The 25766-nt window shown below is 56.5% G+C and overlaps 1 protein-coding gene across 6 annotated transcripts in view; it reads left to right on the plus strand.

Annotated features, from left to right (window-relative positions):
• Rps6ka2 (ribosomal protein S6 kinase A2) overlaps positions 1–25766 on the plus strand; it is a 193828-nt gene that overhangs the window by 115832 nt on the left and 52230 nt on the right. The window contains exon 1 of one of the 6 annotated variants that reach the window (XM_070010343.1): positions 6213–7008. The exons of the other annotated variants lie outside the window; for them this stretch is intronic. The gene's annotated coding sequence lies outside the window, so the exon portion shown is untranslated. Of the gene's footprint in view, positions 1–6212; positions 7009–25766 lie in introns of those variants that run through there. 6 annotated transcript variants of the gene reach the window in all.

Here is a 25766-nt window from a genome sequence, read left to right on the forward strand (position 1 = left end):
CTTTTTCTGGAAGGTGTCCTCAAACTGCCCTTTCTAGTGACCTTTGCCTGATCGCCGTCCTCCACGCTGAGCCTGGGACCCCGGTTTGCTAGGCCTCACCGGGAGAGTGTGCCATGTACCACACATGCCGGCTGGCTCTCCACTCTGAGCCCTCAGTGAGCACTTGGGATGAAATGCAGGCAGGAGGCTGAGGCAGGAGGATCTCCAGTTTGAGGACAGCTTGGCTTTGAAGCAGACACTCTACTCACTTGGAGAGATTTGAGCCCCGAGCCTGTACCTGTGTCCATGTAAGCTGCCCTGCCCTGCAGCCGCTGCCTGCCACCCCTTCCTGAGCTTAGCTGTCTGACTGGGGGTAGGAGTCATATCTAGGGGGGCGGCATGCAGGGCTGGGGGGACAGAAGGGAGGCCGGAAAGAGGGACACGATATGTTCACACAAAGAAAGCCCCAGCCACTTCCAGGACCACTGCAGAGTCTCGCAGCCTGGACATGGCTTCATTTCCTGCCTCTGATCTCCCGGAGGACGCAGGCTTCCTCTCCTGACGCACCGGGGCGGGATGTGGAGGAAGCAGATACTCTAAGGAGCGCCGTGTTTGGTGCTTTCGCCTACATCAACCACCGGGACGTAGCTCACCACAAGCAGGCTCCAGGCTGCTGCACCAAAGGGTCACCCGGCCCCAGCCTCCCACCAGAGCCGCCCAAGAATCCCATTCGTTCCCGATACAGCTGGATTTGTTCTTATTACTTCATTGTCCCCTGTCCAGCCACACTGTAGAAAGCCAGGCTCCATTTTGCACATCATCCCCTCCACCCCAGCCTCTGAGAGCTGTTCCCGAGCCTGGTGAACACCAGCAGCCTCAGTCTGCCGGCTCCGGTGCCTTCCATGGGGCTCCGCCCCGCCCCCGGGCTTGGAGGACCAGGAGGAAATGGTCAACAAACACTGGTGGGCTCCACTGGGGCCGCACAGAGCCTTCTTTTTCTTTCTTGTCCCTTCCTCCTGAGAAAGGCTTTGTTTACTTTCTGCCTCATGTTGCACAGAAAGGGGAAGACGATTTCAGTCATCAGGGCTCTACGAGAGCGGCCCGTGCCTCAGTGCCACGAGAGTGCCCCCCACCCACCCATGGCAGGTGCATGCACGTCCCAACATCCGGCCGGAGGAAACGCACCACCTGCAGGAGCGCCGCTGTCGCCAGGCCGCGGGGTCTGCGAGGTGGTCGGGGAAAGCAGCCAGGCCGGGACGGCCGCACGGCGCACGGGGCCCGTTCCCGGCATGCACTGGGCCCCCTCTTCCCTGCTCCTGCTGGAGGACTATCCGTTCGCCTCCCTCACTTCCTGGCATCAGAGCAGCTCACACACCCAGGGAAAGCCTCCTCCTGCGCCGCGGTCAGACTTCAGGATGCCACACCCAGCGCCTGGCTTCTCCATCCGAGCCTCTGAGAGCCGCTTGGGCGCTGGGGGCTGTGGCTGAGGCCTCCGGCTGGTGCGGGGCTAGGGCACCGCCTCACGCAGAGCAGCGCGGGTGGGTCCCCCCCCCCCCGGGTCCCCGAGGGACAGGTTCTCCCTGAAGACCGTTGGTGTTAGGTTGGTGTCTCAGAATGTGGGCCCTGGCAAGGCAAGCGGGCTTTTGTGATGTGGAGGTTTCTGGAGTCCTTGGTGCTCAGAAACTGCCCGGTCCGCCGCCGGTGCTGGGCGTTCCTAGAAATGAGAGCTGTCTGGACCGATCTTTGAAAGCGCCATGTGTTTGGGATGGCACGTTCTCTTTTTCACTGCTTTTTTTTAAAGGCAAATGTTCTGACTACTGAAATACGATGTGTTATCACGTTTATGATAGAAGGAGGGAAAAACTCAGGCAGGCTCCGCACCAGCCCCGGTGACCACCAGCTCTGCATCTGCCCCGCGCCAGCAGCCTGGCTTCGGACCCAGGAAATAATGCCAGTTTTCTTGAAGGCGCCTTCTCTGTAGCCGAGGGTTTCCTGCCTGTGCATCCATTCGTCTTTGATTTTCTTTAACAAGCCTTTTCCAAGCGTGGGCTTCCGGAAGCACACATTGAGATCTGACTGCAGTGAAAATTCACCTCTCAGTCTTTCGGGACAATTGACTGTGAAGGGCCTGACTCCTCTGCTGCTTCTGTGTCCCGTCCCCACGGCGGGGTCCGCGTCCTCTGTCCTCTGTGTCACTGTCCCCACGGCGGGGTCCGCGTCCTCTGTCCTCTGTGTCCCGTCCCCACGGCGGGGTCCGCGTCCTCTGTCCTCTGTGTCACTGTCCCCACGGCGGGGTCCGCGTCCTCTGTCCTCTGTGTCATTGTCCCCACGGCGGGGTCCGCGTCCTCTGTCCTCTGTGTCACCGTCCCCACGGCGGGGTCTGCGTCCTCTGTCCTCTGTGTCCCGTCCCCACGGCGGGGTCCGCGTCCTCTGTCCTCTGTGTCCCGTCCCATGGCGGGTCTGCGTCCTCTGTCAGCCAGAAGCTGTTCTCAGTGTTGCCCGCCGCCCTTCTCCCCGCCGCCCCTTCGCAGGCCCATGGGGCTGCTGGAAGGGGCTGATGTGACAGGAATCTCACAGCGCCTGCTGCCCGCAGCTTGCTCCCGCCCAGCCTCGCCCAGAAAGTGAGCACAGTGAGAAGGCTCAGCCCTGGAGGCCCCGGAGAGCGTCCAAGGGCTGCTGGAGGCAGGACACGTCCGGGGAGGTCCGGAGGGGAGGGGGGGCCGAGGGGGACGCAGCCAGTGTGTCTCCCTCTCCCCCACTGTGCCACGCCGCGGTGGCCCTCCTTCCAGAGGAGGTCACGTGGAAGCGTGCAATGTCGGCATGTGTGGAGCGGGCACAGCTCCAGCGCAGACGTGGTCCCGCCGGGCTCTCCCTGGCCTGTGACCCTCCCCACAGGGCCCCTGGGCCGCCCTCGGTCCCCTGTGTCGCCTCTCCCTCTCCCCTCTGCAGGGAGAGGGCTTCCCCACTACTATTCTTTCTTCATGCTTGCCTGGCCAGGGAGATTTTATTTATCATTTCCGTTTTGATTAGCATATGTCAGGATAGTTGTGATTTCCATATCTGCACATAATGCACTTTAATCATACGTGCCCCCTCTGTTGCTCCTTTTATTAATCCTCCTTTTTAATTTTTAACCATCTTTGAAGAGCTTCATGGTTTCATTTTCAGACACATATATGATGGGATATGGTGATGTTGCCGTAAGCAATCATGATAGTGCTGACGTGTCTCCATCGGTTACCCTCCCTGCCCGGCAGTGCCCTTTCTGTGTTCACGTTGGCCTTCGTTTTAGGTGTAGCTGTCACAGGGCAGCAGGTACTCTCGTGTCTGAGTCCATGCGGGTTTCCATCACTGATGACCTGTTTTGGAGATGGCATTGGTTGGGTGTGCTGTGGTCACAGCACAGTGTGGCTAACAGGCGGGGTCAGGGAGCGCCGTGGTCACAGTATGGATAACACGCAGGGTCAGGGAGCGCTGTGGTCACAGCACGGCATGGATAACTGGCATGTGGATAGCACGTGGAGTCAGGGAGCTCCGTGGTCACAGCACAGTGTGGATAACAGGCGTGTGGATAACATGCAGGGTCAGGGAGCGCCGTGGTCACAGCATGGCGTGGATAACAGGCGGGGTCAGGGTACGCCGTGGTCACAGCATGGCGTGGATAATAGGCGGGGTCAGGGTACGCCGTGGTCACAGCATGGCGTGGATAATAGGCGGGGTCAGGGAGCGCCGTGGTCACAGTGTGGATAACACGCGGGGCCAGGGAGCACCGTGGTCACAGCACAGCGTGGATAACCGGCGTGTGGATAACAGGCGGGGTCAGGGAGCGCCGTGGTCACAGCATGGATAACACGCGGGGTCAGGGAGCGCCGTGGTCACAGTGTGGGTAACACGCAGGGTCAGGGAGCACCATGGTCACAGCACGGTGTGGATAACACGTGGGGCCAGGGAGCGCTGTGGTCACAGCACGGCGTGGATAACACGTGGGGTCAGGGAGTGTCGTGGTCACAGCATGGCGTGGATAACAGGCGGGGTCAGGGAGCGCCGTGGTCACAGCACGGTGTGGATAACAGGCGTGTGGATAACACGTGGGGTCAGGGAGCACCGTGGTCACAGCACGGCGTGGATAACGGGCATGTGGATAACACGTGGGGTCAGGGAGCGTCGTGGTCACAGCACGGCGTGGATAACACGTGGGGTCAGGGAGCGCCGTGGTCACAGCACGGCGTGGATAACAGGCGTGTGGATAGCACGCGGGGTCAGGGTGCGCCACAGGGGCCGAGCAGGTCCTCTCCCCTGAGGCCCACGCGTGCCCTTGGTGTGGATTCCCGGCAAGGGCAGCTCAGATCTGCCCGTTTGGCAGGAACCGCGCACACCACAGGTGGCACCCGCGGGATGCGCAGAGGCTGAGCGGCATGGCCCGCCCCGTGTGGGCCTGCGTGTTCTCACAAGCAGACCTCCACCCCTGCTCGCCAGCAGGGCCTCCTTCCTCTGGCCTCCTTGTGTCTATGACCTTGTCTCTCCAACTGAGATGGGGCTGCCATTCTGCTCACGGGTGAAGGCTGCTGCATGTTCATTTCTGAGTGAGAGATTTTTGAAAATGTTTCTAGCAACTATGATCTGCATGGGGCTAAGCGTTCTGGGAAGTTTTTTTGTAAGAATGGCAGACTCTATCCATTGTATTTTGGGAAGACACATGGGAGACACAGGTGACACGGGCCCCTTTCTACTTGAACTTGGTATGGGAATTGGGGAATGGGATAAAAGCCAGCGGCTGAAGGGGCTTGCCTCCATGTCTGAAAGAGGCAGGGATGAAACCGAAGACAGAAGGCGGGGTGACATTGTTGATGGGGCGTTGCCATGAAGTGCAACCAAGTCATCTGACTTCAGATGGGAGGGGCAGCCCGTGGGCCCTCGGGAGGGGAGCCGCTCTGGCCGCATCAGGCCCCCGAGTCCACGGGCTCAGTGCTCACTCCGGTGTGACGAGGTCATGGCTCTGTGCCGGGTTCTTCCCACTCTTCATTTTTCTTGGTGTGGAGGACTCGGGAGAACTCGGGAGGACCCGGGAGGACCTGGGAGAACCCGGGAGGACTCGGGAGGACCTGGGAGGACTCGGGAGGACTCAGGAGGACTCGGGAGGACCCGGGAGGACTCGGGAGGACCCGGGAGGACTCGGGAGGACTCGGGCATCTTCTCGAGCTCTAGATGGAGCTGACACATTCTTCCCACCGACTGCTCAGCATGAACTGACTTGCAGCCCCAGTGCCAGTGTTTTGACTTCATTCTGACCATCTGTTTCCAGAAAGCCTGGGGCAGTCTTGTAAAACACTTGCCCCGGAGCAGGTAGCCACAGTCTCCTGCGCCAGATGGGCGGTGACTCACCCAGACCAAGAGCCCTTCCTCCTGCGCCCTGAGGCTGCCCAGCTCCCACACGGCCCCTCCCCCCACCCTCCTCCACACCTGGACATCAGGCCCTGGAGCATTGCTCAGCACAATGTGTGCACGAGGGGTCTTTGCTGGCCATGGGGCTGGGAGGAGGCCAGCAGCTGTGGCATCTGGGCATGGCAGCACGGCGCCCCTTGATGGTGGACAGCTCTTCCCCTGAGCCCCAGAAGCCCCCGTGTGTGATCGGGGCAGCAGTGGAGACCCCCTCCCCCGTCACACAGTTGCCACCTCGGGGCTGAGGCCTCAGGACCCAGTTCTGCCCTTCCTGTTCTGTGGGGTAGGCATGGTGGACGGGCATGACTCCAGGTTAGTAGTGACAGCGTCTTCCTGTCTAAGTTCCGTGGGCTCCGTCGGAGAGGGTGTGGCAGGCGGATTCCCCGGACCTCGGCACCTCAGTGGTTCCCAATGCCCGGGCCTGCGGTGAGCAGGGCAGGGCAGGGTTCTTGTTCTGATGAAGGAAGGAGCTGCTGGAGGCCAGCCTGGCGCAAGCCCACTCGGGTTCATGCAGGAAGTTCCACTGTGGTGACATGCCAGGGGCCTCACCTGAATAGAAACTTGCCTTCCTGAGTGGCTGCCCCTTAGCAGTCCTTAAAAACGGTGCAGAAGACACCTCCCTTGTGTCTTATTTCTCTCTTGTAAACATGGAGTTCGTTGTTTAAAAAAATACAAATATGTCATCTTCTGATGTCATATTTGAGCTTTTCTTCAGCATTGAATTGCACTCATTATAAATGTGTTTCAGAGCTGGGCGCCGGTGGCTCATATCTGTAATTCTAGCTACTCAGGAGGCTGAGATCTGAGGATCATGGTTCAAAGCCAGCCAGACAGAAAAGTCAGTAAGACTCTTATCTCCTATAAACCACCAGAAAACCGGAAGTGGCACTGTGCCTCAAGTGGTGGAGGGCTTGCCTTGAGCTGAAGAGCTGAGGGACAGCGCCCAGGCCCAGAGTTCAGGCCCCACAACGAACAAAAAATAAATGTGTTTCATGAAGACAGTAAACGTATTGATGTTGGAGCGTCCCACGTTCCTCGCTCTCCAAACGAGGGAGAAGCAGTGTTGAGGAACCCGGTCCTGAGCTCGTGGAGGGAGCTGCTGTGCCCCGGGGCTGCCCGGCTGCCCACGGCCTTTCCCGCCAGCCGGGGCTGCGTCTTGAGAGGAAAGTGAAATTCGCTGGCCACCATCTTCCTTCAGAAGTGGACTCAAAGGCCTGCGTCCTCGGAGTCATGCGACCCCACACACGGGAGGGCCAAACACACCGGTGCTCCACCGCCATCTCGCCACACGGCATCTTGGGAGGTGGAGATCGCCTGGAGACCCGGAGTTGCACGGAATGTTTCTAAGCTTCTGGAAAACATCTCTTCAAACAAGTCACTCGTGATCTCAGAGAGAAATGGCCCTGCCCATCATTTCTGGGTCCTTCAGGCCACTCGGGTCCTGAAGACTCCACGGAGAAGCCCAACTGCCTGCTTTTACTGAAACTGCCGTAAAATACTGTAGAAAAGACCACAGACAACTCAGAAAGTGGGGTGCACTGCCAGTAACTTTAGAAACAGAGAGCCCTTCCGTATCCCGAGAGTGCCCAGGTATGTTCCATTTTTTAATGTCATTCCAGGACACGACTAGTGTAATAGAGCTATAAAGAGTATTATAAAGTGTACGTTTTTATTGACTTAGTCCTCCTTACCCCTGAATGAGATAATGCAATCACGATGGATGTACACACACACACACACACACACACACACACACACACACACACACACACGCACGCACGCACGCACGCACGCACACACGCGATGTAGCCACACCGCAGTGTGACTAGCTGGGGTAGGCCCATTTGGAAGTAGCTGAGCTGCATGATTCAGGGACGCGTCCTTGTAAGGAGGAGGGAGAGGCAGAGCCGTCTCTCTTCAGCCTGTGACAGCACGGTTTGAAAACAGCTCCTGGGAGCCAGGGAGCCAACTGGCAGTGCCTTGACCTTGGACTTCAGCCTCCGTGGACGCTCGCCCTGAAGAGCGAGTGTGTGGCTGAGCTGCCCAGGCTGGGTGTTAATTATGGCACCTCAAGCTGAGATACCCTCAAAAATGGCCAGCCTTTTCATTTCTGAGCCCTGCTTCCTGGCAGAGCTCATCTGCCGGAGCCATGGGGGATATTTTGGGACACAGCTCTTTTCTGGACACTGGGTTGCAGCATCTGGTCACCACTGGCCAGGGACGTCCCTATAGATGAGCGTGCTGAAGTGCGCTGCTCCACCGCTCGGCAGCAGCCAGGACCCCGGGGCCGCAGACCGTGAGATGTGGTGGAGGATGCGGCGGCAGCGGACCGCGGGCCCAGGCTTCTCCCAGCTCAGCGTCCTCTGCGGCTGCCAGAGGCCCCCACAGCTGTGGGCTGTGGCGCGCGAAGGCCTTGCCTTCCATTCTCTGGCACGCTAGCACGCTTCTGGGCAGCCTCCCCCTTGCGGTCACTGGGCCTTGCCACCTGAGGGACACACGCCTCAGCCCCCCAGCCGGCTGAAAACCAGCGTGTAGAGTGCCTTGGCCCTCAAGGACGATTCCTTCCACAGCAATTCCTGCCTCTGCACTCCAGAATTAGGGAGATTCTTAGCAAGATTCACAGAAGTAAAGTGGAGTGGAATCTTGTCATAGGTTAAAAAGGATAGTGTCACTCTTGTAATCCCAGCTACTCAGGAGGCCGAGATCTGAGGATCATGGTTTGAAACCAGCTCGGGCAGAAACAAATCCATAAGTCTCCAATTAACCAGCAAAAAGCCAGATTGGAGGCAGGGCTCAGGGTAGAAATGCCGATGCTCCACATGTCTGTCCCTGCTCCTTCCGACACCACCGTGTTGACACAGAGCACACAGCCCGGGCGTGCCCACTGACCCGGGCAAACATGGGCTCTGCCCTCCAAGCGCACAAAGCCATTTGGTAGTTCTTCTAATTAGCTATGTGTAATTTGAGACTTGGAAAAACATGCAAATGTAGACAAAAACTTACCAAATTGCTCCATCTTAATTAGAATTGATGTTGATATAATTATGTGCTTTTCCGAGTTCAATTTGTGTTTATGCTTGAGTTTTGTTCTGCCCAAGTGAACTAATTATGAGTAAGAACAACTCACTTAAGATCAGGGATGGATTTTAAAGTAGGAAAAATGATGGAGGATACAAAAATACAGTGAGTTATTCTTCTTACATCTTTAAATAATTATCTGCATTATATTACCAAAAATATTTACCCTTTGAAACCAACGTGTTATTCTACGGGTGTGTGCCGTAGCTTTTACTACTTGAGATGTGTTCTGTTCTTTGGTTTCCTACTCTGAAAGCTGGACTCCAGATGGCAATTGTGTGCGTGACCCTCTTTACGCTTGAAACTGGGAACACCCGCCCTCCCCCAAAGAATGTGCTGGAGTTTGGGCCCAACCAGTGGTGCCCTGAGAGGTGCAGAGCTCTAAAGGGTGGGGCGGGGGGTGTGAGGCTGCTGGGGGCGTGACCCCAAAAGGGACTGGAACCCTAGCCCCACCCTCTCTCAGACCCGGAACCCTAGCCCCACCCTCTCTCAGACCCGGAACCCTAGCCCCACCGTCTCTCAGACCCGGAACCTCAGCCCCACCCTCTCTCAGACCCGGAACCCTAGCCCCACCCTCTCTCAGACCCGGAACCTCAGCCCCACCCTCTCTCAGACCCGGAACCCTAGCCCCACCCTCTCTCAGACCCGGAACCCTAGCCCCACCCTCTCTCAGACCCGGAACCCTAGCCCCACCCTCTCTCAGACCCGGAACCCTAGCCCCACCCTCTCTCAGACCCGGAACCTCAGCCCCACCCTCTCTCAGACCCGGAACCTCAGCCCCACCCTCTCTCAGACCCGGAACCTCAGCCCCACCCTCTCTCAGACCCGGAACCCTAGCCCCACCCTCTCTCAGACCCGGAACCCTAGCCCCACCCTCTCTCAGACCCGGAACCCTAGCCCCACCGTCTCTCAGACCCGGAACCCTAGCCCCACCCTCTCTCAGACCCGGAACCTCAGCCCCACCCTCTCTCAGACCCGGAACCTCAGCCCCACCCTCTCTCAGACCCGGAACCTCAGCCCCACCCTCTCTCAGACCCGGAACCCTAGCCCCACCCTCTCTCAGACCCGGAACCTCAGCCCCACCCTCTCTCAGACCCGGAACCTCAGCCCCACCCTCTCTCAGACCCGGAACCCTAGCCCCACCCTCTCTCAGACCCGGAACCCTAGCCCCACCCTCTCTCAGACCCGGAACCCTAGCCCCACCCTCTCTCAGACCCGGAACCCTAGCCCCACCCTCTCTCAGACCCGGAACCCTAGCCCCACCCTCTCTCAGACCCGGAACCTCAGCCCTTCCTCTCGCTCCGTTGCGTTCTGACCGCCATGAAGCCAACAGACCTTCTCCCCCATGTGCTCCCGCCATGCTAAACTGAACTACCACAGGCCCAAAGCCGTGGAGCCAGGCAACCGTGAACTGACACCTCCCAACAGATCAAACAAAACAAACCTCTAAGTGGATTACCTCAGGCTTTTGCCACTGCGATAAAAAGCAACTAACACAGAAACCCCTTTGCACCCTCCGGCACCTGCAGCTCACATCTTCAATAACAGAAATTTTGTTACTGTATAGTTTTGGGGTTTTATGGTTTTTGTTTTGTTTTTTGTCGGTCATGGGGCTTGAACTCTGGGCCTGGGTGCTGTCCCTCAGCTCTTCAGCTCAAGGTAGCGCTCTACCACTTGAGCCACAGTGCCACTTCTGGCTTTTTCTGCTTATGTTGTGCTGAGGAATCAAACCCAGGGCCTCAGGCATGCAAAGCAAGCACTCTACCACTGAGCCACCTTCCCAGCCCCTACTGTATAGTTTTTGGTGCATTTTCCTTTTTTCTTCTTTTTTCCTGTCCTGGGGTTTGAACTGAACTTGGGCGCTGTCCTTGAGCTCTTTTGCCTAAGACTAACTCTCTCACCACTTGAGCTACAGCATCACATCTTGCTTTTTCTGAGTAGTTGCTTTGTGATAAAATTCTCATGCACTTACTTTCCTTCCCAGACCGGCTTCAAACTGTGATCCTCAGATGTCAGCCTCCTGAGTAGCTAGGATTACAGGCGTGAGCCACTGGTGTCCAGATCACATTTTTCAATAGAGCAAATAGATGCATATTTTATTCTCCAAAATAAGATAAGACATATGTGTTTATTATGTCATAAATTGCTTAAAATACCAAATTGCCAAATACCAGTGGCTTCATCCTATAATCTTAGCTATTCAGGAGGCTGAGATCTGAGGATCATGATTTGAAGCCATCCCAGGCAGAAAAGTCTATGAGACCCTTACCTCCAATTAACCACCAAAAGGCTGGAAGTAGAGGTGTGGCCCAAGCAGCAAAGCACTAGCTTTGAGGAAAAAGCTTAGCAAGCGTACAAGGCCCTGAATTCAAGCCTCAGTAAAGAGATAGGAGGAGAATGTTCACCATGAAATTCTGCACCCCAAAGACCTGAATCAGCCTCTCTTCGCCTGAACATGCAGCCACAACTTCATTGTGGGTTTGTGGAAAATACAGAGTCCTGCCATGGAGAGAAAGGCTGAGGGACCGTCTCTCCATCCTTAGGACAGCAAGGCTGAGGGACCGTCTCTCCATCCTTAGGAGAAAGGCTGAGGGACCATCTCTCCATCCTGGAGAGCAAGGCTGAGGGACCGTCTCTCCATCCTGGAGAGCAAGACTGAGGGACCATCTCTCCATCCTTAGGACAGCAAGGCTGAGGGACCGTTTCTCCATCCTTAGGACAGCAAGGCTGAGGAGAGACAAGGGGACCAGGATGCTGCTGTGTGATGCCCTCCATGCAGGCCTGAGTGGATGCTTTTGTAATGAGTAAATCTAATAACATTCACAGTAGACGCAATCTTTGAGTGTGTTTTCCAATAAACAGTCCTAGGCAGTATCTGTATCTTTCCATAAAAATAATTGGTATGGGAACATTGATTAAGATATATTGTATTGATAAACTGCTCTGTTAAATGGCTATTCCTTTTTACAACGACTTAAAGATTATGAAAACATAATCATTGATATGGGTTCTGGGCCTTTGACCACTTCAATATCCAATGTCTGCACTTGTGGACCCTTCCGGCCCCCAGGCCCCACCCCCAGGCCCCGCCCTCCTCCAGCCCTGCAGTCCCCAGGACCTGGAATGGGATGGCGGATGGGGTAGAGGGTGGGGAGCGGGGAGGGGGAGGAAAGCCAGGGCTGCTCTGTTCTGTTACTCACATACAGACACAGGGTGCACAGACCAGGGAAACCCCAGGCTTCTCACAGACCTGTGCGGGAGATATGAAGGTGTCTAATGTTGGGTCAGCGTGAGGTCATCTGGGGCTCCACGGCCCAGAGGGGCAGGCGGTGAGGACCCCGCTGGGCCGTGAGAGCCAGGGGCAGGGCCCCAGGGCCCAGGATACTGGAGCGATGGGCACACAAGGCGTGCCCATGTCCAGTGCCCCATGAGGGCCGCAGACACAGCTAGGGCGGCTTCTGTTGTGACCACGAGTCCATTCTTCCCGCTGGACTCGGGGCGCCCATTCTCACTCTCAAAGTGAGACGGAAACGCGTTCTTTGCATCTTAGGAAGAGGAGAAGGAAATGAATGTGAAGGCACCAGATACAGCCACACGGAATCCCCCGGAACCGGCCTCTCCCTGCTGGGTGCACTGAGCTCACGACCTGAAGGCCGGCGTCACCTCCCCACCTGACCTGTGACCCGGAAGCTGGGTCCTGCGTGGGCCTTGGCCATCTCCAGGGCAGCCTTGTGCTTGGCAACGTTTTTATTTAAACATGTTCTCGAAATAGGAGCTTCTTGTAACCAGCCCACGCAGTGAGGGTGGTTTTCCACGATCGCTGCAGGAGGGCCTCGCGGAGCCCAGGGGTAGCAGCCTCCAACACATCTGTCTCCTCCAGGGGCCCCGTTCCCGGTGACACTGCCCCGTGAAGGGCAGAGGACCGCTTGTCAGGTGGCAGGCATTGCGGAAACAGCCCACAGCATGGCCCCCGGATTGCTTAATGCGATAATACTACTCAAAAAGAGCCTGAACACAGAGACTAGGAAGCAACTACAGGCTGGTATTGAACAGCATAAACAACTGCTCGAAGTATTGAAAAGCCCTTAGGTCGATGTAGCCCGGACCCCCAGGGCTACGGACCAGGCCGACCCAGCCCTCCAGGGCTATGGACCAGCCTGACCTCACCCTCCAGGGCTACGGACCAGGCTGACCTAGCCCCCCAAGCTATGGACCAGGCTGACCTAGCCCCCCAGGGCTACGGACCAGACTAACCCAGCCCCCCAGGGCTACGGACCAGACTAACCCAGCCCCCCAGGGCTATGGACCAGCCTGACCCAGCCCTAGTTCTATCCTCTGCGGGGTTCCAGCCACCCGCCTCGTCCCCTTCTTCTGCTCCACGTCAATCCCGGCTTTCACTCCATCCTGGTGAGGGGTCTTGTGTCTGTGTGCAGCTGGGTCCGGTTAGCGTTTCTGGTGCATTACCAATGCGGGCTATCTAACTGGGTTTCCTAACTCACCATCTGTGCCGAGCCCGGCAGGACCAGCCACTCACACCTGCCCTCCACGCCCAGCTCACAGGCCCGGGCAGAAGCGAACGCAGTGCAGTTCGGAGGCAGTGAGCTGGCGGGGCCCCTCCACCGTGTCAGGAAGCCCCTGCTGCCGAGCACCACCCCGGCCAGACCACCCTGTCAGGGTGGGGCATCCAGAATGAGCTGGGGAGCCTCCATTTCACAGAGAACCGCGCTGCATTGTCAGCTGATTCCCCAAGCACACGGCCACCTCTACACCATTTCCCGTGGTTATATGGAAAAGTCCCAGGGCAAAGCACTTCCCTGCCAAAGGTGGCGCGTCCCCCGCCTCAGCCATCCTGCCGGCTGCCAGCCACGTCTGCTGCGGAGGAAAATGCCACCGGGGCACTGGCTCTTCATTGATTTTTATTTTGTATCATTGTGTTGGTTTCCTAATACGCTGTTAATAATTGCATATGCTTATGTTGGAACTTGGAAATAATTTTATTCCATTTACCAGTATGTATCAAGTAACCAATGCGGGAGAATCTGTATCGGATCATCTCCAACAGGAAACGATGAAGAAAGTTAGACTCAGAAACCCACCACTCAGATATAAATATTAAACACCTTGGGATATTTTTGTTCTTCCTTTATTCTGTACCTACATAGGAATTTGTAATGAAATTAATGTAAATCAGAAGAATTTCTCTTTTTTTTTCCTCAAAAGAAGCCAAGTATGCTAAGTATAGTCCTGCACCATTAAATTCATTAATTATATGCAGTCGGGTATTGCATACCTTTACTTTATATAAGTGATATAGAATACATGTCCCTCTCTATAAATAATACTGAGATGGCATCTTCCCATCTAAATATTTACATCTAGCTCTGTTATTTTCCCAGAAATCCTGAACACAAAATCATTGTTTCAAGATTGTAGTTTTGAGCTGGACACTGGCTGGTGCCTGTCATCCTAGCTGCTCAGGAAGCTGAGGTCTGAGGATCACGGTTCAAAGCCAGCCTGGGCAGGAGAGTCCATGAGATTCTTGTTTCCAGTGAACAACCAAAAAGCCATAATTGGAGCTGTGGCTCAAGTGGTAAAGCACTAGCCTTGAGCTAAAAAATAAAACTAAAAAAGGCATAGGCCCGCACCCAGCCCTGAGTTTAGGCTCTAGGGCCGGCTCTAAAACAATAAACAAACCATCGTGTGCAGTTTGGTCCTGGGAGCCTGGAGCTTTCCTTCCTCACCCAGCTCATCCGGCCGTCACTACCCTGTCATCTGCGACAGTGCGTTTTCATCCTCAACATCTTTTTTAAAGAGAGAGGGGAACAACTTCCTCAGCTACCTAGCCCTGTGTAATTACTTAAAAAGTTATTTTAAATAATCTCCTGGATATTTAATTTCCTCGTGTGTAAACTGCAACCGGGCTCTCTCTCCTTCTCCCTCTCCCCCTCCTTCTCCCCCCTCCCTCTCTCTCTCTCCCTTCTTCCCTCCCTTGCCCCACCTCCCCCCTCACTTCCCCTCTGTTGTTTGAGTTCCAGATACTTTTCGCATTTGTCACTGGCCTTTTCATTTTGTACGTAGCTTTGAAAGGTTCACGCTCGTCCGATGGTTGAAGGTTTTCTGCTCCTTCCTCTGAGTTGGCATTACTTCTTTCCTAATCCAGAAGCTGGGGAGGCTTTGTGGACGTTCTCAAGTTTTCCACACATGTGTGTCTGTCCTAAACCACTCGGAGGGTGTTTGGTCGCTGAAGCCACCTGGAGATAGACTCATGTCCCGTCTGCTGGGTGAGAGGTGCAGCCCTGACACCTGGCCGCCTGGGCCTGTGGACGCGGCCCTGGGCCCTCCGCCGTGGCCAGCCCCACCGTGGCCCGCCCCTCCGGCCCTCAGTCTACCATGCCCGGCTCACCCATCACCCAGCGCTGTGCATGTACACATTGCTGTGACCTGGATTCAAAATGTGCTCACCGTGAAATGGCTTAACTTTCTCCAAATTTCTATGTTCCTTATTTCCTATTCAGTTGAGGAAATGTTTCCCATTTTTGAGTTCCTACAGAAGCACGTTGAGTTTGGGATTGAGTCTGAAGCATCAGCCCTCCGGCTGCTGATTACCACAGGGTCTCTAAAGCTCTGGTTTGCTTTTCTGTAACCAACTGGTTGTTATTTAACTATTTTAACACTTACCATTAAATATTTAAGAGTACACAGTGAATAGTTACTTCTTTTCATGCTATCTGGCTTCCTGTTGAGTTCACTGTCTTGCTAATTTTGAGTCATAGGAATGGATTTGATTTGTGCATGGTATTTTGCATCAAATCCTTTATAATTAGATCTAATGGATTCGTTTTGGTTTATGCTGTTAGTATGCTGAATGTGCTTTGAGCTATATTTGTAGTCCTTATTACCATACCTACGCTCATTTCATTTTGTAGGGGTCATGGGTTAAGTAGCGGTGGTGATTTTACTGCTCTTGGAAGTCCTGGCGCCAGGGGAGGTTTAGCGGTTTATGTTTGGCAGGTGCAAGTCACCAGCCTGAAGACGTGGTGACCACGGTCAGGTCTGGCCGTGGAGCTGTGGTGCTGTCAGAGGAATGGTTGTGTGGTAGGGGGCTGTGGCAGAAGGGTTGTCTGGCCCCGCGTGGGTGAGACAGGCCCGTGTCCCTGGGTCCGGAGCCCCGCGTGGGTGAGACAGGCCCGTGTCCCTGGGTCCGGAGCCCCAGGGAATCAGGGACTGCAGAACTCACCATCCTGTTGCACAGCACTTCCTAGATCAGACTTTGCTGAAAATCCTTGTCCTTGGGTTTACGCACGATTTCTGGAGCTTTCCTTCAAGTGATGATTTCTTACTTGGTACTTTTTTCTGAGCTTTAAGACCTACAAAAGAAAGCAATCTCTTCTGAGAACTTTTCATCCTTTGTGCAGACATCAGGCTAACACTCAGGATGGGATAGAGTCAGAATGTGCTCCGGCTTTGCCCAGAGCCGGGAAGACGCTCCTCCAGGAAATCGCTCAGAGATGGGCGGGCGGTTTCTGTGCAGAAGCATCTAGCCACGCTCCGGTGCCGCATCGCCCTGGAGAAGGCCGGCAGTCCGCACAGCGGGGCAGCTGAGCGTGGCGGGAAGCCTCACAAGAGAGCACAAGCCCAGAAACGCTGGGTCCCGAGGGGCAGAGCCAGGGGGAGCTGGGGGCCAAGCACTGGGAACCACGCTAGTTAACACTCAGAAGAGCCAGAAGCAGAGGTGTGGCTCAAGTGGTAGAGCCCCAGCCTTGAGTGGGAAAGCTTAGGGACAATGCCTAGGCCCTGAGTTCAAACCTCAGTACCCTTGACTGTGCATGCGTGCACACATGCACACACGCACACACGGATCACGAGGAAGCGAAGGAGGCTGCTCACCTCACTGAGCTCCTCACAGCTCAGCGAGGGCAAGCCTGCAAGCCCCTTGCCCCACCCTTGACTGCCGGGTGGTGGCCTGCTCTGCTCTCTGGCTTCCGGCCTTTACCAAGGCCTCTGAGCACCAAGGATGGCGCTCTGGCAGCTCAACTGTGCAAAGGGCCTGGTATCCAACGCCAGCCTTCCCAGGGCCTGGACCTGCCCCGCACCTCGTCGCGGGACCCTGGCGGGGAGGGACGGGGCTCGGCTCTGGGGACGTTCCAGAAGGTGCCCGGGCTTCCCTCCCCCCCCCCCCCCGTGACCTTCCGCCGAGCCAGCTGCTGCCGTCCGCCTGCCAGGAACTGGCGGAGCCACTGCATCAGAAGAGGCACCCATGGCCGAGGGACGTGGCCAGACGTTCCAGATGAAGCTCAGACTGCAGAGGGAGGCTGCAAAGGAGCCCAAAACGCATCCAGACCCTCGTCAGCTCCCGTCCTCATTTTCTTTAGAAACTCTTCGTGACTGGACACAAGGCAGAGGCAAGCGCACGGGACAGGTGCGGATGCAGCCGGTGCCCAGGGTGATGCTGAGGAGGGAGCTAAGCGCGTGGCATGCGGTGCCACGCACGTCCTCACACCGTAGCTATGACCGACTCTGGGAAGCTGGGAACCCCGTCCCGTGTCGTGACCCCCGGAGTGGGCCAGGACTCGGAACCCAGGAGCACTGGTGGCCATGGTGGTCACAGCACTCAGGCAGGCGTGTGGGGTAGACGGGGCCCCGTGGGGCCTGGCATGTGGCAGGCGCGTGGGGTAGACGGGGCCCCATGGGGCCTGGCATGTGGCAGGCGTGTGGGGTAGACGGGGCCCCGTGGGGCCTGGCATGTGCCAGGCGTGTGGGGTAAACGGGGCCCCCTGGGGCCTGGCGTGTGGCAGGCGCGTGGGGTAGACGGGGGCCTGGTGTGTGGCAGGCGCGTGGGGGTAGACGGGGCCCCGTGGGGCCTGGCGTGTGCCAGGCGTGTGGGGTAGACGGGGCCCCGTGGGGCCTGGCGTGTGCCAGGCGTGTGGGGTAGATGGGGCCCCGTGGGGCCTGGCGTGTGGCAGGTGTGTGGGGTAGACGGGGCCCCGTGGGGCCTGGCGTGTGCCAGGCGTGTGGGGTAGACGGGAGCCCAGAGGTCATGTGACAGTTGGTGTCCCGCATGAGGGTTTGTCTAAAGACACCATTATAACAGGTATTAGAACTCTTAATCCTTATGTTAAGAAATTATGACAGAAGCGCCAACTCATCACACTGTTGAAACATGTAAACTGTTTGGACTTTCCATCCGGGGGTCCTGCCTTTTACCTGGCTGTGGGGCCGTGGCCGGGCCGGGAGTCCAGGGCCTGTGGCCAGAGCTGCTGGTGGCTAGATCGGTGCCAGAGGGCTGGGGTGAGGGGCCGGGCAGAGCAGGTGTGGGCTAAGGAGTCCCGGATGCGAGGCCCAGATTACAGCGCCCAGGAGGGAAGACTCGGCACTGGGAGAAAAATCCCAACAGAAGGTGAGGTCCGCGGGCTCGGGAAAGCCAGCCCAAGAGGCCAGGTCCCCTGTGGCGCACCCGCGTGCTTCCCTGGGGGGCCTCAGGACCGCCGGCCGGGTTCAAGTGCCCTTCCCGCCTCTCCCCACACAGCCCGCCTCCTTTCTTATTCTGTCTCAGGTACTGTAGCCGACCCGCGGTGTTGTGGTTGTGAGGGCGGTGGCTTGTTCTTGCGTGGACTTTCCCCTTTCCGCCAGACGGCACCTGCCAGGTCGCCCAGTGACTGGACGCAGCAGGGCTCCGTGGGTGTCCAGTGGACTCGGTGCAGGCTCCCACACCCGAGCCATGTCACCTACCACTCATGAGACGTCCTCGGCCACTCAGCCCAGTGGCTTTCCACTCGTTCAGGTCCGTTCCATCGCAGACTTCCGGCGCTGAGGAAGGGTTTGAAGGTCTGCGTGTGTGGCTGGTGCAGGGCTGAGAATTCCAAAGTGCATCCTCACGTACAAGATTGTCTCCACGTGCACCCCGGCCCCGCGTGTGGAAAAGGGCTGCCAGGCCTTTTCTTCTCCTCTCCTGGGCCCTGCTACAGAATGACCTGTAGTGCTTGGAGCCTCGCTGCCCATTCCAGAAGCTTCTCTCCTCACCCAGACCTCATGGAAGGGTGGGGCATTGTGAGGCCTTGGATCACAGCGGCCCATAGGCCTTTACCTTAATGGGGGGAAAATATTCCCAGCTCAACTGAAAAGCACAGCCTTCCCCCAGCCCTGAGCCCGTGGGGTGACCGCAGGGCTCTGCCTTGGGCAGCACTGGGAACCCCACCCTCCTCCTGACGGACTCCCACCAGCCCTGCCACTCGGTGCCACGGGCCCTCTGCTCCTCCGTGCAGCTTTTCCCTTCATAGAGCAGAGCAGCTCCCGTGACTACACGCCCGTGGACACGCCGGCCCTGCTGCCCCGCCACGTCCTGCGGGAGAGCCGGGGCCTCCACCGCCCTCCTCACACGGCCTCAGCACACACACGCCTCCTGCCCTTCGTGCGTTCATGTGTCCCGGCCGTGGGACTTGTCTGCACTCTCCTCGCAGTGCAGGTGTTGGTGTCTGTGGATGGGGTGCATTTTCCGGCTGGCGTGCTGAGGGAAGCAGCTGGGTGGGCCTGGCCTAATCCGCGGAGGTCCTGAACAGCACCCACAGGCCCCTCCTGCCTGCCATGCTGCGTCTCCTGCCTCTGGTCCTCTCCCGGTCTGCGGCTCCCTGACCGCCGGTCAGTTCCGCGCACGCGCGTGTGAGCCGCTGGCTCTCGGCATTCAGTCTCCTCTTCTCACTGGTTTTAGTTTTTCTGTTGAGCGAGTGTTTGGGCCGTGAGTTTAGGGCCCCATGTGTTGTGGATTGTTACTGGAAATACAGGGCGGGTGCAGCCCCGCAGAGAGACAGCTGTGTACAATTCCGACAGAAGGAGCCAAAGCCTCATTTTTGGCCTCTTGACGTTTGCTTGGGAGCAACTTGACTTTCCTGTGTTACATCTCTACTATGCCCAAAGTCTGGGCTTCTCTGTGAAGCTGAGAGATGGTGTAACACATTCAGGGAGCTTTTGTTTGTTTGTAGACACACACACACACACACACACACACACTTGTAGACACACACACACACACACACACACACACACACGCTGCTGTCCTCTTGTCAATAGTGGGTTCCTGACATCACCAGAGGGAGGGGAGGAATGGGGGGGAGGGAAGGGGTGCTGTCGCTCTTGATGACACTGTCACTCCGTGATGACGCCCAGTGCGTTTCAGAGCTCAGACTCGGGGGGGGGGGGGGGAAGGCGGGCTTCACAGGGATGCAGGAAGAGTGGGATCCGGGGCAGACCCCTGCACTCCTGGAAGGAAAGTGCGGCGCCTGCCCCCCTCCCCCCGCACGGTCCCGGGCCCCCGTCCCAACGTGTGTGGCCCCTGCCAGAGGATCGGGAGTTTCGCACGGTACTTATCGGGGTGCTCTCTGGGTTCACTTGATCAGCCCTCTACTGCCATAGAGAAAAGGCTTATGCAGTGATTCCCTCCCGTCCTCTTCAGTACCAGACTGTCAATGACTGACTTGTCATAAAGCCCGGGCCTTCCTCGTGTAGCAGCCTGGGCATATGCATTCTGCGTATTTCTAAGTCTTGGAGCCCCTGGACACTGGGCCTGCCCAGCTGTATGGGAAGTCTGGAACATTCCAGCTTTTCTACCATGGTGTTGGCTGCACACATGACCTATGGAGTCTGGGGGACAATGCTCCATTCAGGACAGGAGAAGCTGCAGGCAGAATCTGGTGAGAATGGCTGGCTCCCTGCAGCGCTGCATCACCACGTGCCTCACCTCGCGGGCCGTGGCCTCCGCCCCCAGACGGGCTGTGAGGAGGAGGCCGAGAGATTCCCCCCCCCCCCCCCCCGCAGGATCTCTTCCAACCGCAGCACTCACCAGGCAGGCCACGGCGCAGGCAGAGCCTCACGCCACCCTGGGCTGAAGAACACCAGCCTGGCAGCCTGGCCGCGCGCGAGTGACAGGCTTGAGAATGAAACAAGAGGTGTCTCACGGCCTAGTGAAAAACTCGGTATTCTCAATGGTGAGAAAAGAGTTCACAGCAACTTCCTGGGTAAGCATTATTTTTGAAGTTCAAACTATAATGAGAACAAGACGTCACCCCGTGGGAAGAATGGCTGGAAGTTGAACTTAGCAACTGTATCAAAGATTCAATGAACCACCTCCAAGAAATATACTAGAACATTCTATATGTTCCCCTTAGAGTCACACACACACACACACACACACACACACACACACACACACCCCACTTCACACACACACAAACACACACACACACACCCCACTTCACACACACACACACACCCCACTTCACACACACACACACACACACACACACACACACACACATACCCCACTTCACACAGCCCGTGGCCAGAGCCATTCTGCGCTATGTTACCAGTTTCCCATGAACAGACTTACTTAGCTTTGCTGAAAATTTTGAGAATTAGGTCAAAGTTCTGGGTAAGACCCAAGAATACGGTTGCAAAACTCACGGGGAATTTTTACTAATGTCCCAAAGCAGTCATTCTGGGAAAGAGCAATTAGCAAGCATTAAAAAAAAACAACAACAACAGATGATGGTGGGCTGGTTGTCTCTTTAAACGATCTTACTTAGCTTACCGACACACAAATCTGCCGATCCATTTAAAGCAGTGCCCGTGTTGGGCTACGCCTCGGTGTCTCCCAACGGCAGGAAGAGTGAGAGGTGATGTCGGAGTCCTGGCACAGGGGAGTCAGAGTGAGAGGGAGAAAGAGACAGAGGCTGAGGAAGACAGTCAGACAGACAGACAGACAGAGAGACTGGCTCAGCTGAAGCCCTGAGGTTTCTTCCTGCTGTGCCCAGCGGGTTGGCTACTGGTGATGACCACCAGTGAGAGCTATTCTTTTCAGATCAGTCTGGCTTATTCCAAGAGAGTTGGTAGCTCCCTGAAAAGTGTAAGTGTGCCTTAGCAGCCAGGTACATCCTCCTCCTGAGGGGTTTAAACCCTCCCAGTGTGTGCCCAGGAGAGTGACACCAGGGCCTCACGGACCAGCGCCTCAGCTCAAGTGCAGGGCTGACGGAGCCTGTGGTCGTTGCCGGGATGCCAGCCTGCATCCACTGGCCAGGGCTCACGGGAGGTGCTGGCCTGCCACTCAGGACCAAAACCACGTCTGGTGGGTGAGTAGGGATGATGGAATATCACGCAGGAAGTCCCTCCTATCCAGGGCTCCAAGCCACTTTGTCCAGAAAGAAGAGCTCACTTCTTTGGCATTCCTCCACCCGGGCCCCACCAAAGTCTCGTCCTGGTGAGGACTGGCTCTGTTGCACGTGACCACCGTGTCCTGCCTGACCTCACACAGAACGGGTTTCTAAAAGCCTTTCCCTCATGATTGCCTCCTGCTTTGAAACTGTGTGCAGCAAAGACAACGACCTCGGGGCTGTGGCGAGCGCTTCAGTCCGTGCCTCCTGCCGTGAACAGCGGCTTCTGCAGGGCCCCGTTCTGAGCCTGGCCTTGGGCGTGACCTGGGGGCTACACGCACAGTGTGTCGCACCTCCAGCCCTGACACCCTGCTCTCTGTCGCTGGCATCTTGAGAATGTGGCACCCATGTCTGTGCGGTCTTGGCACTGGCCCTTTGCGTTCTCTGATCCTCTGCAGCCGTTGCCCCTCAGTCCTGTCTGCTGCTGCTCAGGCCCGGGGGTCTGGGGGCTGGGGAGGGGTGGTCCCAGCAGGGATGGGCCCGTGGTCAGGGAGACAAGCCTCGTTCTACGGCTCTCACCCACCTCCGGTGAATCCTCCTGTCGTTCTGGGAATTCATTTCCTGCATGTGACTCAGTGGTTTCTCCAGCGAACTCTCTTTTTGGAAATAAAGCTAATGCTCACCCAATTTCTATTTCTTATGTCTCTGTTATTACTCTTTCACACTTTGAATTTACATTTTCTTTTCATGAACTTACTCTGAGGCAGGAAAGACAGACGATCTAGTACAGAGCACGCGGGCCCGGCCTCGGCCGGCTCCCCGGGTGTCTGTGAGGCCCCCAGGTCACCGGCTGAGGGACTCCAGGCCCACGCACCATCGTGAAAGGCAGCCATTTGGACTGGGCACCCAGGCCGCGCTATCATGGATGGACGTCAGATAAACCATCTCTCTAGTTTGTCTCTCTCACATCACACAAGTTTTAGGATTTTTGCTTATGGAGCTATCACCTGCTCATGGTGCTTAGCTTCTCTCCCAAAACTCTTAAGTTATTTTTAAAAATACTGTTCACACAAACGCTGCTGGAAATCCACGGTTTGGCGCCATACATCATCCGGCTTAAGGACAGATTTTACTTTTCTGAGGGAGCAGTGAAATCTGTGTGCAGCTCCAGATAAAAAAGGAAAATACGACTTCAAAGACCAGGAATAATGCTCTACTACTAGCTGCCTTTTAGGACAATAGCTGGAAATGATGCTGAAAACAAGTCTGGTGGGCTGAACTATGTCGCCATCTCCTTGAGGAGGGAGCCGGAGGGAAGGGTGGGTACGCTTTGGCATGTTTGCTCTGGAAGTTTGGGCGGCCAGAACCCACACACAAAATGCTGAGGGACTCCTGTCGACACCTTTGGCTGGAAGTGTTAGAGCACAGTTCCAGGTGGCTCTGGGGGAGAGGTGCGGTGGGTGTGGGAAGCTGGGCAGGGCCTGGCGTCGGCTCTGATGTTTAGAGGGTGTGAGGCCGTGTCCCAGGCCAGGCGACTCCCAGCAGCGGGGGTGGCGGTGGAGCTGCTCGCAGGCCGTGGAATCGCCCACGCTTTCCCGGCCCTGCCGGGGGGCCTCAGCCCCCTGCGGGGCTGGTCCCCAGGCAGGGCCACACTGCGGGCTGTCGGCCTTCAAAGCATGCTGCTTGAAGACAAGGAATGATCTGGAAACCGCTCAGAAACAGAGTGGGCCGGGCATCTGCTCTCCATCGCTGCACCCTGGGCCTGTGGGTGGCGGGAGGGTCACGTTGCTCAGCAGTGTGGGGGCTCTTGCTCGCACGCTGGGCCTCGGGGAGCAGCAGGGTTGGGTGGTGCGGTGTCACTGCTGCAGGAGGGAGGTGGAGAGTCCACAGGGCCGCAGGCCTCGCCTCACCCTCGGCGCCGCCCAGGAGAGCTCGGTCCTGGCCCAACCCAAGTTTTGTGACAAAGCCGGGCGCCGGTGGCTCAGACCTGTCATCCTAACTACTCAGGAGTCTGAGATCTGAGGATCTTGGTTCAAAGCCAGCTTGGGCAGAAAGTCCCCATGAGACTCTTATCTCCAGTGAACTACCAGAAAACTGGACGCGCTGTGGCTCAAGTGGTAGAGCGCTAGCCTTGAGCTGAAGAGCGGAGGGACAGCGCCCAGGCCCAGAATTCAGGCCCCACAATGGCGGCGGGGGGTGGGGCATTTCTACTCATAGTTAAAGAACAGATGACCCCCACCTCCCCTCCGTGGGTTGGTCCAGGGGAGGAAAGGAGCGTCTGTTCACAGGGCTTGGGGGATGTGTGTTTTGTGGTAGTACTGGGGGTGGAATTAGGCCTCCTGTTCTAGGCAGGTGCTCTGCCACTTAAGCCATTCCTTCAACCCTTTTTTTCTGCTTTTGTTAGCTTTTGATTAGGGTCTTCCTTTTTCCTGGGCTGGTTAGACTGTAGTCCTTGTAGCTGGAAATCACAGGTGTGTTACCAGCACACTCAACTTTTTCTTTTTTATTGGTTGAGATTGGGTCTCAGCATCTTTTTTGCTTGGGCTGACGTCAAACCACAATCTACCTCAGCCTCTGGGGTACCTAGTTTCCTGTGTGAGCCACTGTGCTGGGCTTTGGGCCCTGTTTGAGTTGAGCAGTTGGCTTATTTTCTAGGTGGGAAGTCAGTTGCCCGTCTTCCTTGTAGACACAGGCTCACACACAGGGCCCTGGGGCACCAGATGGTTTGTTTTTTTACCCTGTTCTAAGTTGGGAGATTTCACCATAAAACCTGCAGCACCTGGTGGCTAAGAGGTCCTGTGGTCCAGGTGTGTCCCTCGGTGTCCAGGTCCTCCATACTGTTACCTGATTATTCAAGAGTAACAACGCTGGTCAAGACCTATTGTATTCACAAACTGACATATTGAATTGAAAACCCTTTGTATAACTCCTTAAGGGTAATAGAAATGAACTTCTATAGAAATTAATGACAAAGCAAAAGAATTACAATTCTGTGTCTCATAAGTGAGCTCCTACAAACCTGTAAGCTGGCCAGAGAAATAATTTTGGATGTAATCATGTGACATCATTATTAAGAAAACACTGTTTTTACAAACCAGCAAATAACCCTTTAAGATGTAGAAATGAAAATGCTTTACCTGGGCTGGCTCAGTGGTAGAGCGCCTGCCTTGCATGCTCGAGGCCCTGGGTTCGATTCCTCAGCACCACATAAGCAAAAAGAAAAAAGCCGGAAGTGGCTCTGTGGCTCAAGTGGTAGAGTGCTAGCCTTGAGCTGAAGAGCTGAGGGACAGAGCCCAGGCCCAGAGTTCAGGCCCCACGAATGGACCCCCCCCCCCAAAAAAAAGAAAATGCTTTACCTGTCAGAATGGAAAAGCTGCATGCTCCTTATTTCCATAGGCTTCCAGGTTAGTGACAGCGGAGGTGAAATAATAAGACTCACAAGTATCGAACGTCTTCAAGATGACAACTAAGGATGGCTGCTGTGCTTCCGTTTGCAAGCGCTCGCGTGAGGGCTGAGCGGGGAGGCAGGGCATGGCTTCAGAGTCAGTCCTCAGTGGAACTCCGTGCTGTGCACACTCTTCCAGCCACACCGCCTGATCTTGTGACCAGACAGGATGTGGGCCAAGCACATGGTGCATGTTCTTCCAGTGGTCGTTTTGGGAAGATCCCGAGCCAGCGCTTTCTACACTGCTCACACCCACCCAGGCTGCCCAGCTGCGCCCCCCGACACTGCTCACACCCACCCAGGCTGCCCAGCTGCGCCCCCCGACACTGCTCACACCCACCCGGCTGCCCCCGCACACTGCTCACACCTGCCTGGCTGCCCCCCCCACACACTGCTCACACCTGCCTGGCTGCCCACACACACTGCTCACACCTGCCTGGCTGCCCCCACACACACTGCTCACACCTGCCTGGCTGACCCCACACACACTGCTCACACCTGCCTGGCTGACCCCACACACACTGCTCACACCTGCCTGGCTGACCCCACACACACTGCTCACACCTGCCTGGCGGCCCCCCACTGCTCACACCTGCCTGGCTGCCCCCACACACACTGCTCACACCTGCCTGGCTGACCCCACACACTGCTCACACCTGCCCAGGGCCCAGCTGCCCCTGTGAAAG

This window comes from Dipodomys merriami, unplaced genomic scaffold (genome assembly GCF_024711535.1).
Source record: "Dipodomys merriami isolate MVZ:Mamm:240054 unplaced genomic scaffold, mDipMer1.0.p SCAF_8, whole genome shotgun sequence".
In the NCBI taxonomy this organism is placed as follows: Eukaryota; Metazoa; Chordata; class Mammalia; order Rodentia; family Heteromyidae; genus Dipodomys; species Dipodomys merriami.